General features: G+C 43.4%; 1 protein-coding gene across 11 annotated transcripts in view; it reads right to left on the bottom strand.

Moving 5' to 3' along the window:
* Window positions 1-14,900, bottom strand: part of adgrl2a (adhesion G protein-coupled receptor L2a) — a 96,870-nt gene extending 81,970 nt beyond the window's left edge. For 6 of the 11 annotated variants that reach the window (XM_070960369.1, XM_070960367.1, XM_070960368.1 and 3 more), the window contains exon 1: window positions 14,050-14,740. The gene's annotated coding sequence lies outside the window, so the exon portion shown is untranslated. Of the gene's footprint in view, window positions 1-14,049 lie in introns of all 11 variants that reach the window. The other 5 variants (XM_070960366.1, XM_070960363.1, XM_070960365.1 and 2 more) reach the window with 2 other exon arrangements.
* Window positions 14,901-17,475: the final 2,575 nt, after the last annotated feature.

The following is a 17,475-nucleotide window of genomic DNA, read 5'->3' on the forward strand; positions in this document are numbered from 1 at the left end:
ATGAAGAAGGTAATGGAGAAGATGACTTGTCAGAGCCCACATTTAAAATGGAAGTAGAGCAAGTAACAAAAGAAGGCATTTATCCACATCTTTACTCATTTAAGCCACGGGAAACAAAAGAGAAAGTAAGTAATTATCGTTGGGACCAAAAAACAGGGGGCAGATGTTTTAACTCCACCTTGAAAGAGCGATGTGTCATTAAGTAAATCCTTGGCTTACACCGAATATACAATCCCGATACTGAGTCACAGCACATTTTGCACAATCCACATCTCAATTGTCTAAAAGCTCTACAATCCTTCTCCTCTTTGTTTGCTTTGCTTGTTGAGCTGCATCTCCTCCTTTGTGACTGGTATATTTAAAAATGGCTTAAAGATAGCTTTTACCTGGATTCACCCCATCGGTGCGGTAGAGCATGTGTCGCATTTTTCTCTCGGTACATATTTGTTCAAGAAAGCATCGATGGAAGACGCTCCGTCTTTGAGCATTTTTTAAAATTACTCAAAATAAAATCTTAAAAATGCACAGGCTTGGAGTGGTTGATACTTTGATTTTTGAAGGGTGCTAATTCTCTCAGATTAGAGACGTTGCACATAATGTGGCTGACCTTGGCTCAGTGTCTAATTGAGGCTTTTAACCTTTTTGTGGCTCAGAGGAAGGACAAACACAGCCAAATTAAGGGAGGCTGCATAATCTGTCCTCACTAAAATAGAAAACAGCCCAAGCACCTTCCCCTCGCAGCAGAACCATGATATACCATAACACACTATACAAATGATTTCAGCGGTGGAGTGGATCTACTGTAGCCTACTTTATCAGAGCACATTTCTATCCCAGTGCTGCCGAATCTATTTTCAATCTAAAAGATGGCATGAACGCCTTTGTCAGACAGGGGAAGCAGCGTATGTCAGCCTAAAACAAGGTATAGCACTGTGTCTCGTCAGGCAGACAAAAGAAGTGGGTGTAGTCTTTCCTGAATGCAATCACTTGTCAGCCCTAAATCTTCACTCAGCACTGCCCTGACAGGTAATGGTGCTTGTTAAACCTGATGAAGGTATATTGCCATTTTTATTTTTTTTTTCCCAAAGACAGAGAAAATATCTAAAAGACATTTAGCCCCTGCTCAGAAATGTTTTTAACACTCCGCTGCACAATAAAGTGAATCATATTCTCAACATACAGTGATTAAAAAAATAAAAAGAAGCATCTAATGCCACATTTCTACGCAGCGACGTGAGAGAATGGAGTGCTTTAAGTTGCTTTGAATTTTCAGGCTGCATTATTGGATTTCCTTGTGCAGTTTCAGTGTCACTCCTCCTTGCCCTCTCCCCAAAGCTGAAAGAGAGAGGACAGTTTTGGGGCTGAGCCTTCTCCAAAGTGTTCATTAGCATAACATCAGCACAGTGTAGGGGATTGTGATGCAAACAAGCCCAGATTGGCTCATTCCAGCCCCCTCTTTTAATAACTTAGGTGCTATAGGATCTCACTCCTGCCCGCTCACTGTACAATAGATCAGACTCTTTGGGGCTGAGGGAGAAAGCGAGAGTGGACCTTTGAAGACGAGGAAAGTTTCAGCTTCAATTTAGACGTGAGAGATGTTGTCGAGCAAATATTTAGCTTACATTCAGCAGATGCAGACACCTTCGCCCAAATCTAAACACATGGCATACCACAGGAGACAGAAGCGGTAATGGTTAAAAATGTGTCTTTTCAGGAATATGCCCCGCTTCCAACTGACCACGATTCAGGCTTGACATGATTAAAAAAATTATGTAAATGGATCTGTGGCTTATGTTATCGTCCCCTGCCACCCACAGTAGGACAGCAGATACAGCAATCACTGCTTCTGCACCTTGTGTATGTTTAATATGTGTTTGCTCTTTTGTGATAACAAAAGGGGGAGGGGGGACAAACAGGGGTTTCTTTCTCTTTTTTTTCTCCTCTGTGAATAACTGGACCAAAGTCAGGGAATCTAAAGACACAAGGAGAGAGAAAGCAGCCAGATACAGGAGACTGTCAAGCGGGCTGCGATAAAACATTCACTAGGAAATTATCTCCCTGTCATAAGGTCCCCCTGTTTTGAATACCAAAGGGATTCAAATTCCCAAACAAACTCTGAAAGGTTGACCAATTTCATGCTCTGCCAAACGATAGCGGATTGCCGTACAGGTCGCACCTTTGAACCGCTGCGCTGGAGGTAGTATGAAGCAGAGATTTTAATCTCTGTATCTCTGCATAGGTAATCCACTGAAGTGTAATTGCTACAGCTCTAAGTTATACAAAATAATGACAGGAGAATAAGACTCACTATGAATATGAAGTGAGTGTGATAACAAAGTCCCACGCTGGGAGAGAAGGTAATACTTGGACAAGGGCTCTTGCTGAGGAGGAAAATTCTCCTCTGAACAACAACAAGCATCTTTGCGAGGTGGTTTCCAACACTACGCCGCATTCAGAGCGCCATAATGCACTGAGCCGTGTACATGAAAGATTATGTGTTATTTGACTAAAATGGCTGGTTTATTACCTCTGCCAAGGAGGTTATGTTTTCGGCTTGGTTTGTTTGTTTGTTGGTTTGTCTGGTTGTAAGCGGGATTATAGAAAAACTACAAACCCGATTTTCATGAAAATTGGTGGACGGGTGTAGCTCGGGTCAAGGAAGAGCGCACTAAACTGAGGAGAGGCTCCAACTCACGGGGCGGAAACACAAGTGATTTTTCACTTTCGTTAACATCGCAAGTTTTGGCCTTACTGGAATAAATCTTAAAATCCAGTATATGGTCGGAAAGTATTCCCTCTCTCACATCCGCATGTGAAAGTCTAATACTGCTGGACATGTGTCCAGACTGTGGAGAGGTTGCCCTTGCAGATTTGCATATCATAGAAAAGTGGACTGCTGATATGGTGGAGGTCAGCACCCTCTGAACGCCCTTCTAGCTTTATCATATATTGTTCTCTGAGCAGTTTCTGTGAGCATAAACAACAATTCTTGAGTTTGTGCAAAACCTGTAGTTAAACAACATAAAAGAGACACATGAGAATGAGATGAGCAGAGATTTGCATTTTACACAATTAATACAGTCATGCTAAACTGCAGTGCAGTCTGCTGCCTTGGATAAAAGACACTTCCTCGAACACACACACACACACACACACACACACACACACACACACACACACACACACACACACACACACACACACACACACACACACACACACACACACACGCTTTTTGAAAATCAGTCATTGCAAAACACGAAAGAGCACCAGCTAGTTAAGTGTGACAAGACTGGGTCTATGCTTCATTACAAAACCACTTTTAGACTTTGTTGTCAACCGGGCCAGGAGTGACCTAGAAATTCACGTAAAGCCGATAAGCGTTTATGATACTGCGAAACACAAATCCATATGTTAATAATTTAAAAAATAAGAGGAGAAAGGCCCTCCTGCATTCCACAAAGTTTACTCTGATGTGACTTAAAAAAAAAAGGAGGTGTGTGAATAACGAGCGCAGGTTAAAGCAGAGACACACTGTAACTTCAAAGGAGAAATTCTTGTCTAGCTAATAAATATTCAGCCCTGTCCTCTGAATATTTTCCATCTCTGTCATCCTTCTATGTTTTCTACACCAAAATATCCACAGCGTCAATTAGCACTTTTGTTTGGGGCTATCGCTGCATGCTCCAGTTATATGAGTCGTGTTAGGAAAGCATCATTACACATTTCTGCCTTGGTGCAAAAATGTTTAACTTCTGTTAAAGTTTAAATACCAAGTATGTAGCTGAGAGAGTCTTGTGGCAGCGACTTCAGAATATTTTTGCACTGTCTCTGAGTAATGTCTGCACACACCCCCCCTTTGCTACACTGCCTCCGTTCTGCACAGGAGCCTACGAGCCTTTTCAGGTGAGAGGGAGAGAAGAAAACATCCCTTTTCTTGGCCCTTGCAGTAAAGTAAGTAGGCGTTGCAGCGTCTGCAACATTCACCATCTCTGACTGATTGTTAGGCTCAGCTTCAGTTTCTGGTAGCTATATTGCAACACCACTATTTACAGAGCTAAGGTCCCTGGGGTTCACCATCGGCAGACCTTTTGAAGCCATGCTAAATATCTACACCGAATAGACCTTATCGGGCAAAACATGGCAAACTTTTCCATCCTTTGGGCAGGTCTCGGCCTCTTCGAGCTGCAGCTCCTCGCCTACCCCCGGGCCCGCTAGACCTATTTCTGATGGTAATGGCTGCAGGAGCCGCATCCTGTCAGCTCACTCCAGACTCACTAGTAATCAGCTCGGGCTGATGAATGACAGAAACGCCACTGGCTCCACTGCAATGACAGAAATGCACCCGTTTCTGACCCCCCATTTGACTGTCCTCTTTACACTGCTTTCTCCCATTTCCATCAACTACTAAAGAATAGCACTCATGGCATTGGTTCAGCGGCTGTTGAGGCTAAAAATGAAACGTGTGTTGCCGGGCACAGATGCAGTACTTGTGAAAATGAGCAGCATGCTCAGAGCTTTCTGTCTGGTCATCATTTAACCTTGCTTTGATTTTTATCACAGTGATTCATAAGGACGAAAACATATGTTTTGCTCCCAGTTGTTTGTTATGAGAGCGCAAACAGAAGTACAATGCAGATTAGGATTAACGCAATGTTACATTTGCGATATTTGACTTTTCTGCGGGGGCTGCACGGTGGTGCAGCGTGCCTCACAGCAAGAAGGTCGCCGGTTCGATTCCCGGGTCGGGCCTTTCTGTGTGAAGTTTGCATGTTCTTCCCGTGCATGCGTGGGTTCTCTCCGGGCACTCCGGCTTCCTCCCACAGACCAAAAACATGCTCATTAGATTGATTGGTGACTCTAAATGGCCCCTAGGTGTGAGTGTGAGTGTGAATGGTTGTGTGTATGTGTGTGTATCGGCTGGCGACCGGTCCAGGGTGTACCCCGCCTCCCACCCGCCGAGATAGGCTCCAGCCCCCCGCGACCCCGAAAGGGATAAGCGGCATAGAAAATGGATGGATGGATGGACTTTTCTGCAGTTCGTTAATTAGACAATGACGACCAATCAGTGTCATCTATCTCTATCTCCTCAAAAAGTAATGTCAGGTTTTATAGACTGTTTTTATATAGTCGCAGTCAGCTTCATAAAACAGTGTGTAAAACCTGAAACCTGACTTTAGTTTAAATCAAATTTCAACTACACTTTCGCTGTCCAAGTCAGACCTTCGTCAGTAGATGGGCCACAGCGAAGCGCCGGATGTAACACCTTAAATCATTATGACAACTGATGAACAGTGAGGAGATAAAATACTTTTTTTTTTTGGCTTAGTATTTCTAAATTAGGGGTTTTTACACTGGGAAAAAACTCCTGCTTTTTCCAGCTAAATAATTAATAATTTAAAAAATTATCGGTATAGCAGACAATGGTACTTAATTCTTGAATTACTTTTATAGAAAGGTGACCAGCAACTCAAAAACTAAGACTAAAAATAACTAATCTTGATATTAACCCAAAACAACTATTTAATTGCCGCCGTCAGATCATGCATAGGGTGTGCATGTATGTGCTGTCCCGATATGCCGGAATCTACTCAAGCGGATTACCATTTTGTCGCTAATTCCATTTCTTCTTGCTTCTTCACATCTATGTGTCTCGCGTCCAGCGTTAACATGCCAGGTGTGAAGCAGAAGCTGCAGTTCTCACACTCGACTTAATTACTAAAACCGCTTTGCTCGGGACTGCATCGCTGAATTAGACAAACAGGTCGGTCTAATGGATAAAGCAGTCAGGCTATGTGTGAGTTATAGCAGAATTCACACCAGCAGAGCCGCCTCACACCTCATTTAGAAGGAGGCATGATGAATTATTAGGGCAGCCTGTATATGTATTTTTCCTGTGCAAATGCCAAAAAGATCAAATCAAGACACACACTGAGGTGTCAATATTAAGCATTCCAATTTTCATTAGAAATGCATTAATAATTTGATGTCTCCATCCACACACACACGCACACATTCAGGAGCTCAACTTATCTGCAGTATTTAAGATGTTCATTACCTAACCCCCCGGCAGTGGAGGAGGAGTTGGATCCAACAGGCAGCAGTGAATGCCAGGCCTGGCACAGCTGTACAAGCAAAGCTGTAAAGAGACGTCACCGGCCACTGTCGCTCAATCTTCCCCTGTGTTAATCCCACACTATCTGCATTCACGTCAGCCCCACTCCTCGTGTCCCTGCATTGCTTTTCACACTCCTAAGTTCAATTTGGCAGGAAAGTGGACATGTTGCATCACTTCTGCTGGCTGAAAATCCTCTCGGCATTGTTCCCCTCCAATAATCTTTTTCTGAGACAGCGTGATGATCCAATAGTCATTTTCTGCTAGATATTTCTTGTCTCTTGTTTTCGCTTTCAGGTATTCACTGAGCCAGATAATGCGTGTGCAAAAACGTTAATGTTATTCCGATACTAGATCCTAGCCTTGTGACTTTTAACAGCAGCGTAGCAAATATGAGCACATATGAGATTTAAAAGCCTTTAATGCTCCTGAATCTCTTCTTAGCTGATCAGATCATCTTCTGAATGGCCTCAATACACAGGCAGGGCGGTGTGTGTGTACAGAGGAGTCAGCTCCATTTATCTGTGTTCATCATTTACAATATTAAGGAGAGACAACTTGCTGTCATATCATACCCCAGACTGTTACTGTAGCTGGACAAATGCACTGAAGAATGGACGCTCAAGTGGCGGTCACGTTTTACTGAGCCCGCACTCTTAAACCCCACTATGTTTTACAGACAGGAATTTTATACCCAAGCTCCAACGGAACCAAATCCCGGCCCTCGGGGCAGAATTTTTTATTTTAACATCTCTTTTCAGGACTGACATTTTGTCCTCTGTTTTCAAATGTTTTCCCAAGAAGCTTCTCTCCAGTTGACCCAAGCAGAGACCATTGCCTCTGGCTTGTCACGGAGAGAAGAGCGATGCGGTTCTGTGGGCAACAGAGAGGGAGGCTCTGTACTGAGACAGCAGCAGGTGCAGCTGTGACAGTTGCCGTGTTGTTGCTAGCCCCACACTGTAGTCAAGATGAGGTTCACAGATGTAGCCACTCAGTGCAGTGGTTTATTGGCTGCCTGAAACAATGCATCTCTGTCAAGAACAGCTCCTCCTAAGGCCATTTCAGTCTGAGAGTGCTCTGTATGAAACAAGGCGTAGAAAAACCTCATTCTGACACACAAGGTCAATTCTGCTCCACAACAACACAATCAAAGCTCCCCCTGCTCTGCCAGAAAACAAAACAAATTCCAACCTGAAGCAATCATATTGAAACAGGGGCGTTTGAGCCATATTTTCATGTCAAGCGATTTGTCTGTCTGAGGAAAAAAAAAAATAATAAAAAATAAATGAAATAGTCATTGTGTGTAAATTCTGCACAAATGTAAAAATATTCATTTATAACATCGCACTTTTAACGATACATAATTCTACAACTAGCACACATTTTTTGTCCTAACTATTGCTACAAGAATTTCTGATTAATTATTACCAAGCTTCTCTCTTGCGCATGCCTCTTAAGTCAACCAAGCACCACCCAAGCCTGCACTTCACCCCCAGGTGGATCTTGTAAGACATGCATTCCAATCATGCGACAATTTCAATAAACCGCGCCAACAGAAAATGAATGGCATCCATTTTGCCGTAACTTTCTTTTTTTTTCGAGAAGAGAAAGCTAACCTGGCTCCTTTCTTCAATTCAGACCCATCGAAGTAGTCGGCAAAGTCCAATCCAGGGTAGTGTTTTGTTGAATCTCAGAGTAGTGGAGATCTGAGATAATATGACTATTGTTTTCCTGTAAAGCACCCAGTCTCTGCTTGTTCAATTACTGGAAGGAGCCTCAACGAGGGCGGTTAAATCATTTGCAGAGACATTATCTACGCAGAGAAAGACAGAAAGAGAGCAGGGAGAGAGAGGGAGGGAGGGACAGAGAGAAAGAGAGAGAGAGAGAGAGAGAGAGAGAGGGAGAGAGAGAGAGAGAGGGAGAGAGAGAGAGAGCAGAGCAGACATAGGGGCCAAACTTTAGTCTGTGGAGGAAACAGAAACATTTTTTTGTGGACCACACATGGAGGGCACTGCGAGGATAAAAGCAGCAGGATTCGTGATTAACTGCAGGAAATTAATAAACTAATACAGCTCTCTCTGTGTCAGTGCCAAAAACCACATAATAAGATAAAATTGTTTTCATTACAGGTGATGATGGATATCTATGTATAGGTTAGGAAGACGCGCGCTGAATTTATGACAGAGCGACCACAAACTTCATTCCTCCTCACATATGTTTCCCACAAACAAAAACAACTCGCAAGCACTCATCTGTCAGCGTGAGCAATCATTAAGAGATAATTTGATTGTTTTTTCAACCTCGGCTGTGTTTGATGTCTCTGGCATGGTAGCAATTGAACAGACAATTATTTTGTTGATTAGCTTAGTTTTTAGCAACTTACCATGCCTGTGATATTCCTCTGAAACTCCCAGACCAGACGCTCAACTCCATCTGACTTGGCAACTGCATTAGGAGAACAAAGCTTCCACACACCCCCAACTAAATACTGTGCAATAAAATATCATTTATCAAAGCCTCAGACTTCCAAACCAACCAGACGACCAAATAATCATATAGAGCTAAATAAGCGGCGGCGCATACACTTAAAAAAGTGAGCACAGGCATTAGCTGTGATATGCATCTGGAAGGTGAAGTGTTTTAAAGTGCATTTACTCCCATGTTTCTACCGACTTTACTGTATGGTGTGTTTGATCATCCAATATCCACGTTGCCTTGAAAACTGCATTCCAACACACAGACCTCAATGCAGGTGAGCGTCTACTGTAGTTTTCTGAATTAAAGCGCTCTCAGTGCATCAGTATGCACACACGCAAGAAGAACAAGCGAAACATTGATTCATGCTGAATCAGAAACTGCTCTCAGCTCCATTTGCACCCACTGGACGACATACCATTGGTGCTTTTTCTATGTTTTAGGAGGTCGCTGCAACTTCCTACTTATGCTATCACAGGCTGTGTTAAGAGCATCACAGTTCACTTAATTGCTAAATAGTACTCCGCACAATAGGTATGTAAAGCATTTGATAGACACCCACAGAAACATCTGAAGTACACCACTGGAAAAAATAAAACATGAATTAAAAAAAAAAAAAAATCACTCTCTTTTGAACATTTCTGCAAAAATAAAACGAGATTCTAATGTTGAACACTGCTTACCAGTTTTCCACTTTGCTGGGATAATGTCAGTCTGAATGTAGGGATGAACGCCCACATCACCAACGTGAAATTATTTTTGAAAAAAAGAAGAAGAAGAAAAAAAAGGCACGGGGAGTAAAACTTATCTCACTTTCAATGAGTCACAATTGTCAAGGGCAACAGCAGCCTATATGGAGGAAATATATTGCTCTGGTGTGTTTACCCACACCATCCCTAAATAACAGCCCTGTCTTGTTGGAAAAGGGGCTTTTAAGTGTGGATGTGCTTCACTCTCCTATAATCCAGCCGAGACATTACTCCTTCCCCTGGCAGACGTCCGCAGATCCCCCCTCTCTCCCAGCCAGGCCTTGCTCTCGGCTGCTATGGCAGAGCCGCAATAACTGCTGTTTGCTTAGAGCCTTGCCTCCCAGGTTCTCCTCTGTCACACAGAAATTGAATATTTTCCCAAATAGTGTTGCAGCTGTGCACAGATAAGGACAAGTCCTGTTCACATAGCACAAAGAATGAGACAGGGTCAGCTAACGCATGTGTGTGTGTGTGTGTGTGTGTGTGTGTGTGTGTGTGTGTGTGTGTGTGTGTGTGTGTGTGTGTGTGTTGTTTATGCTGTATATGTTAAGTCTGTAAATTAGAAAAAGAATAAACGCAGCAAATCAAATGAGAGCAAAAAAATACTCATCATGCATAAAACGCAATTTTGAAAATAATCACAGCATTTTTCAATAATTACAAACGTGTTTGTAATTTCCTTGTTATCTTAAAAATTGCCCAAGTGATAAAAACTTGATGTGATAGCTCTAATTTTAATCTGTAAAATAATTTCGAAAACGCCTACAGGGATAAATTGTGATAAAGTTTTTTTTTTTGTACTGACACACGCACAGTGATAATAGCACACAGCATATCTCATCTGAAACACAGGTCATGATTTCAACAGGATGTAAAATGCACACGTTCTGATTAGAAACCAGGTCAATATGTTCCACCCTATCACTTTATGACCACAGGACAAGGTTTTACTGCCCTGCTTTGTTTTGCACTTTGCACTTCTCTCCTTCTAAATACCTTTTAGAGAAACACAAAATGGGTGAGGCAAAAAAAAAAAAAGAGATGCCAGATAAGCTCAGGGTTGCTGCCACTTAACGAGTGCACAGAGAGCTTTGTGAGAGCCATCGGCTAATATCCATGTTGTTTCTTGTCACCAGAGTTTGAATTGACCCTCACTTTCCACCGCCTATGTCCTTGCTGTGTAATGTTCTGCTAGGAAATTATTTAGGCAAGCAGAAAGTTTCACCTGCCATTTCAGGGGCACCGAATCCCCCGCTGCACCAGAGGCCTTTGGCAAGTGGAAACAAATGTTTCACAAAATGGCAGGGAGGAGAACACGCTGGCGCACAGCATTTTACTGATTGCCAATCGTAAAATAAAATCAGTCATGAAAGGGGAGGTATTTTGGCCCACCAAAGGCCTGCACGTTACATCAAATTTGCCATAGCTTTCTTTTACAGCCTTGTTTCTTCCCTTTAATGGCGAGCAGTTATCCGCACAGTATGGCTCCATGTAGGTGGTTTAGCAACAGAAAAGATTGCATCTGAAAACACAAACCCACAATTTACACGCCAAATAAGCAATGGGATGTAAATCTAGATGCTTTAACTCACTGCAATCTTCTACTTCTGACGCATCCGCCACATCCATCATTTGCTTGATTTTGCTATGGAGTAGCTAACACACCATTTGTGAGAACTGCAACTTGAAATTGGTCCTTGATCCTCACACACTGTTGGGCGACAAAGACGCCGATGCTCGGGACAAAAAGAGGAAGATGAGCTTAAATTTGGTGGCGTTCAGCGTGTAAAAACACAACATCCCTACAGCGTAACGCTAGCACAAACTATCCATTCAGCCACGATGCAACCTTTAAATCAATCATATGGACTCGCCAATCGCTGCTCAGACAAAGACAGCAGACGTGTGAGAGCGCACGACACAGAAAGTGAGGAAATGCTGTCACTGGTCAGTGTGTGTGTGTCTATATTGAATTAAAACAATAACAAATTACCTTAATAAAGCCAGAGTGGAAGTGCCTGGCTTGTTGTTAGAGATTTAAAATGTGGAGAGGCTATGAAAGCTGCGTTATGATCTCTTTAATGCTCCAGTCAAATATCTGTAGATACTAAAAAACCTCAGCTGCTCCTTCTGGGAAGGGGAGGGGGGGTATATGCCAGCAGAAAATGAAGCAACAGTCCGTAATTTCACAAATTTTGATGCGTTCACACCCACTCACCCATTCACACTCAGTGAGTCACAACAGTCTCGTGTGCAGCCATAGAGCGACATAAAGACTTGAGAATAGAGTGAAATGCAGCACTTTGTCTCCCCAAAACCGATATAGAAGTGTGCTGGGCTGTATTGATCTGCGAGTAGACATGAACGCACAAGCAAAGAGGGGCAATCTGGTGCTCTGGCAGATCAAGAGCAGCTGCAGTTCTTTGAAACCGGACGCACTTCCACTTAAACGAGGCTATAGACTGAAAAAGGTACTCTCTCACGCTGGATTCGACGGTAAAATGCTCGTAATGGCAAGCTCGAACTGAAGACATGGAGCACTGAGACATCCGAGAAGACACTTTCCTTGTTTCGGCCGCATTCACAAGTAGTTTCTATTATTTCCAGCGAGAGCAGACACACCTGTTTTTACAGATGCTGAAAAAAAACGACGAGCAATTATCTAAAATTTCGCTCTGTATTAATTAAGAATTCAAAAAAATTAAAAAAAAAAAACGCTTTGCAATTAAGAATTTTTAATTTCATGTGAAATGAACTCCATGCTCCCCCTCCAGCATTACACTACTTTATGAGTCACTATACAATTACCCTGTTGTGTGAAAGCACACGCCAGTCAGATTATGCCATACACAACATGTCATACGGACCTACTTACAAGAAAGATACACAAGTCTTTCAGCTGCACCAGCTCACACACTCCTTCTCAAGCCTTTCAGGCTCAGCCAAAAAACCAGTGGCAGAAAATACGACTCTCCCATTGTGTGCAGGCTCTGACCACTTTGATATGCTAATATGTTCCTTCCAAACAGCTGGAATTTGAACTTGCATTAATTCAAACATTTTTTTTGATGCACAAACATGTGAAAATGGAGTTCCCCAATACAGAGGCTTGAATAAAGAAGTGAAGCTCCTGCAGCCTGATAAAAGCGTGCATTAGCTTATTTCGAACACATTCCTGAAAACTCAATACTTATTCATAAACAGGCTGCTTTTGTGTTCAACTGAATGTCACTTTGTTGCACATTAAGAGGGAGATGCAGCCACTTCATCGTCCAAACACTTGGTTGATTCTCTTGTTTTCTATCATCTCAAGAATATAGCCTCGGAGAAGGTTGAGCGTATTCAACCAGGACTGTAGTGTAAGATCCTCTGACTACATGCTCGACAAATGTCACCTCGTACGGTAGCTGTATATTCCTCTAATGGACAGCTATGATGAATGTACTCCACAGAGATATCAGAGACCAAACACAGAAATGAGACACATTCATGGACTCTCATCCAGGCAGGAATTCGTAGCTCCCTCTTTCCTAAGATCAGACGCACAACCTAAAAACAAAACCAAAAAAAAAAAAAAAAAACCTGTGGTGCTTCTGAAAGCTGGAGCTAAATTTATCCCAATGCACTGATCGATCACTGGAGATTACTGCTCTGCTCCAGGCTGCCATGCATCACGGGCTGGCCGCTGTGTGCTGCCGGGGCCAGGCACACACCGCGCCGCATGTGCGCGTCTGCTGCCTACTCTTTAACACATGGTTGACAAGACGCGTTCGGAATCGGTAGGCCTAAATAATAAATGTGCAGTAAGAGGATCTAATTTTACTGCCTCTCTGCGCCGACTGGGTTTGAGTTAAGTCCAAGAAGCAAAATCTGTCCTCTTTTATGCATGCTTTTATTTTTATTCCCCCCTTTGGTTGATTTCCATGACATTTCCTGCGCTTGTTGCCCGTTGCATCACAGGCTCTTCTCTGGCCAAAACTAATTATTACACTGGTAGGCGAGGCTGGGCTGTTTTTCTTTTCTTTTCTTTCTTTTGGACAAATAGCACAAGCCCCAATTATAATGGATTAAGCCTGTGAATGCTCTCAAGAATCACACCGACATCGCTTCTCAGGTCACAGCTCCCGGTACAAATCCCCATTCAAACCAAAAAAACCATCAGTGAATTTAAAAAAAAAAAAAAAAAAAAAAAAAGAAAAAACCTGGTGACCAGCACCACCAACAAACTGCACTTCAACTCTGGAGGCATAAATTCCCATTAAATGGTGCTTTACATGTTCTGGTTCACATGAATGCGTCGCTCCCCCACTTTTTTTAATAGTTTCCATTCAGCCAAACTCGGCAGCCGAGCAAATCAATCCACATCTGGTTATGTTTTGATTAACCATTTTTCAATTAACCACGGTACCCCTCGGACAATTTAAATCAATGCAAAATGAGGTGTCCCGCTTGATTCATTGTTCAAAGCAAATTATGTTCCTCCTAGTCAAATCTGACCCTTTGCTTTACTTAAAAAAAAAGAAGCTAAAATACACTGCCACACTTGAGTAATGTCTTGGTTTTTAATTCAAATGAGCCCTGAAAGCAAATGCAAGGCTGTGAAGCGACCGAGAAGAGGAGGAAAAGTTGCTGCTACTCCACATCAACTTGTCAAAATAGTGCTGCTCAGGCTCTGATTTACAGTGTGGATGAGAAAATAAACACTCTTACCTTTCTTGAAAAGCGGTGGAGCCAAACAGGCTGAAATGAACACAGTCAGGAAGTGGATTGTTTAAAAACAAACAAACAAAAACAACAACAAAAAAAAGTCAGATTGTGGAAAGACAGTCTGGTGGGAACTCCTCTGCAGCGAAGACAGAGAGTCTGCAGGTCTGAGGCATGCTCCCCTTATCTGGGACAGAGGCTGGCGATCAAGCGGCGGGTCCCCCTCTCAGCCCGTACATTCCCCTGCACCGGACACACACTTCCATGGCAAGCGAAGGTGTTGCTCTCGCGCTCAGTCCTGCCTCATCAACACCTGATAACGCGCCTCTGAGCAGCTCATCTATGTCTCGGCTCCTTCACTTCCCGAAGCGGCCGCAGCGGCAACAACAAACGAGAAGAGGAGACGCGGAGCTCGGGGACCCAGAGACTGGAGTGACTGAGAGGGACAGACAAGAGTGGGGCTTTCAGTGTCTTGACGATGAGGAAGGGGGGGTTGAGGGAGAAGAGTCTCCGCTACTCGGGCAGCCGACCTCTCTCTCTCTTTCTCTCTCTCTCTCTTTCCCTGGCTCCTCCTGAGTGAGACTATGAAGACTGGGACAAGTTTCAGCGGCTCGCCTCTGGAAAAGATCCCGCTCACAGTGTTGAGACACTTGGTGGAAGCAGCGCGGAGCGGGCTTCCAGTCAGCAGCGCCAGTGCAGTCAGCGGAGAGCAGGCTGCCGTCTGCAGGAGCCCGACGGAGCGGAGGGCTCCACTAAAAACCCGGCATGGATTCCCACATCCACGCTGACTCGGAGTCTACATCTGCGCAGGAGACTAATCACATCAACTTATTACCATGCCCGGCAGGAATCAGCTCAGTTTTTTTTTTTTTTTTAACTTAGGAGAAGATTCAACTGCGTCATGTGAACAGGAAGGAGGTTATTAATATATTTCTCCTCCTCGTTTTTTTGGCCTCTTTTTCTGCTTAGAGATGCAACACTGGCTTCCTTTTGGGCATGAGAGGCCCACGCTCTGTCACAGTAGGCAGTCCAGCCTATTCAGCCAATGACAGAGGACTTATTCTACTGTAATACTACCAAGCATCAAAAGGAACATGGAAGCAGAGATAGACTTTTTCTAGCCCCCTCTCTACAACTGGCCCCTCAGGATAACACACTGGCCCGGGCAGTGGTGGTCAGGCGGCTGTTGCTGCTGCTGCTGCTGCTGCCGTGCAGAGCCAAGAGTGTGTGGAGCCAAGCAGTTTTTCAAACCAAGAATCTCTCTTCAGCTGTGAGTGTGTGTGGTTCCCCCCCCCCCCCTGTGCTTTTCTTTTTATATGATTCATGACACCATTCAGGGGATTTTTTTTTATCAGGCTGCGTCGGCTTTTGACCCCTGCACTCTTTACTGTAAGCCGCAGAGTGACGTTGCTGATCCAGACTTGGTATTCACTGTACAATGCTGGTGATTACGCTTCATTCTGTGCAAGAATTCCTCATTTGCTTTCAAAATGAAGCCGAGTTGTAATATATGATTTTAATTTTTTCTTCAAAAAAAGTGAAAAGAAATATGTCTCCAAGTTGGGAAATCTAATTTTCAATGCAGCTGCTATTTTCCATATTTTCCTCTATCCTCAAATCAGAATATCTTAAAAATAAACAAAACAGGCCTGGTCACAACTGTTTCATGTTTAATTCTGCATCTGGTGAAGAGTCGAAGCATGTTATGATCTGGTTGAGGAATTCTGTCCAGAAACATTATCAGGCAGGACGTGGGTACACACCTGGCTTCAATAAAAACTGTCTTTCACCCACTATGGGGAAATGTGAAGTTGAGTCATGCTTGCCAGGTGAAGGTGAACGCAGGAGAGGGGCAGACTTATGTTTTCATAAGCATAATTTTACATAATAATATGGCCATTTTTTTGCGAGGGACAAAAAGAGAAAACAGATGTAATAAAAGGTCATCCAGTGGCAGGCATCCATATCTGGGGAAATGTTTATTTATAAGCTGAGACTAAAAACACATGTGGTGTCTCTGTGGCTGCAGTGTTGAGCAGCTTAAACTGCCATTTTGCAAGAATTCATTTGAATCTGCTTCCTGAGATTGTCAACAGAGGGCATTAGACTTATATTGCTGTTCTTATGAATGAACATAATTCATCAGACTGTAAAATTCACCACCAGATGAAATAAACAGGTGAAGACAGAGATATCAGTTTCAATCACACAGTAATTAAAGCCTCTTTTGCTTATGACAGACCACCTTGTATGTGTGACCCCAGCTTGTGCAGTCGTTCCTTTGACGAGTCACAGCGGGTCCACGTAAACTGTTTATGTGCAAGTGTTTATGATAAACTGTGATAGAATCATATCTTGCAAAGGCAGCACAATATTGCACGTAATCACTCACCAAATGGTGCATGATAAATGCTGCGTTCAGAAGGCGAAAAACAAGGACGGAAATTTCCAGCATTTCAAAATATGAAGGATATGAGCGTGTGGGTGCAGGATAGTAAAGATGTAACAGCGGCGTTTTTCCTGTTTTCACAGCAGCTGAGTGCAGATGCTTTAGACGGACCTCAGCCATCCATGGTGAGAGCAAACATGTCTCCCCATTTCCCATGTGGCACTGAGCCTGCCTCTTAACCTTCAATTGTTAACCTAACAATGCTTATTGGTTCCTTCCCAAAATATTTGCACATGATTGACATTTCAGGCACACATGACCAGTCACAGGACTGCTGCTGACCCTAACAAGCCAGCCTCCTTTTGCCAATGACGGACAGAGATTTGGCCAGGTTGCATGCTCCAGAGCACAATTAGCAAAGCCGCGTCCAAGCTCGATCACTCAATCACTTGTTCATCGAGTATTTTTGACCTTCTTTATTTACTCTTTTCATTAAACACTTCTGGCCTGAGTTTTCTTGCGTCACGTGCTGTTCTTATTTGAAAATCTAAAAGTTGTGAACTGCTCCTGTAATTTAATTTAAACATGATTTCAGCGTGCAGTTTACTAAATCGTACTGTGCAAAGTGCAGACAAAAGACTCAGCATTAGGACACTGAAAGGGGTCGCACTTCCTATTTTCCCCTCGTCACATCTCTCCCAACCACTGGAGCATAAGTTCAAAGTGAAGCTCCAAGTATGAGAACTGCGAGCTAGTGATGTTTCCTCCCCTGCTTCGTTTGCATGAAATCCAGCAGCTTGATCTGCTTCAAAACCAAGTGAAACTCCTCCACATCACAACTACACCGACTCTCCCGGTATTCTCTCATCAATTTTGTCAAGCTGGCTTTAGTGGTCTCCTTGGATATCAAACTCTCGGACCAGACTCATAATCAAAGAAGGCCTCTCTACACAGCAGAGACTCGGTTAATATTTATGTAGCCATGGGCAACCGTGCAGCTTGGAGTTCTGACCTCACTTCTGCAGCACCTCAAGGAGCTGCCC

The sequence above is a fragment of the Chaetodon trifascialis genome, chromosome 4 (assembly GCF_039877785.1).
Source record: "Chaetodon trifascialis isolate fChaTrf1 chromosome 4, fChaTrf1.hap1, whole genome shotgun sequence".
NCBI classification, from domain to species: Eukaryota; Metazoa; Chordata; class Actinopteri; order Chaetodontiformes; family Chaetodontidae; genus Chaetodon; species Chaetodon trifascialis.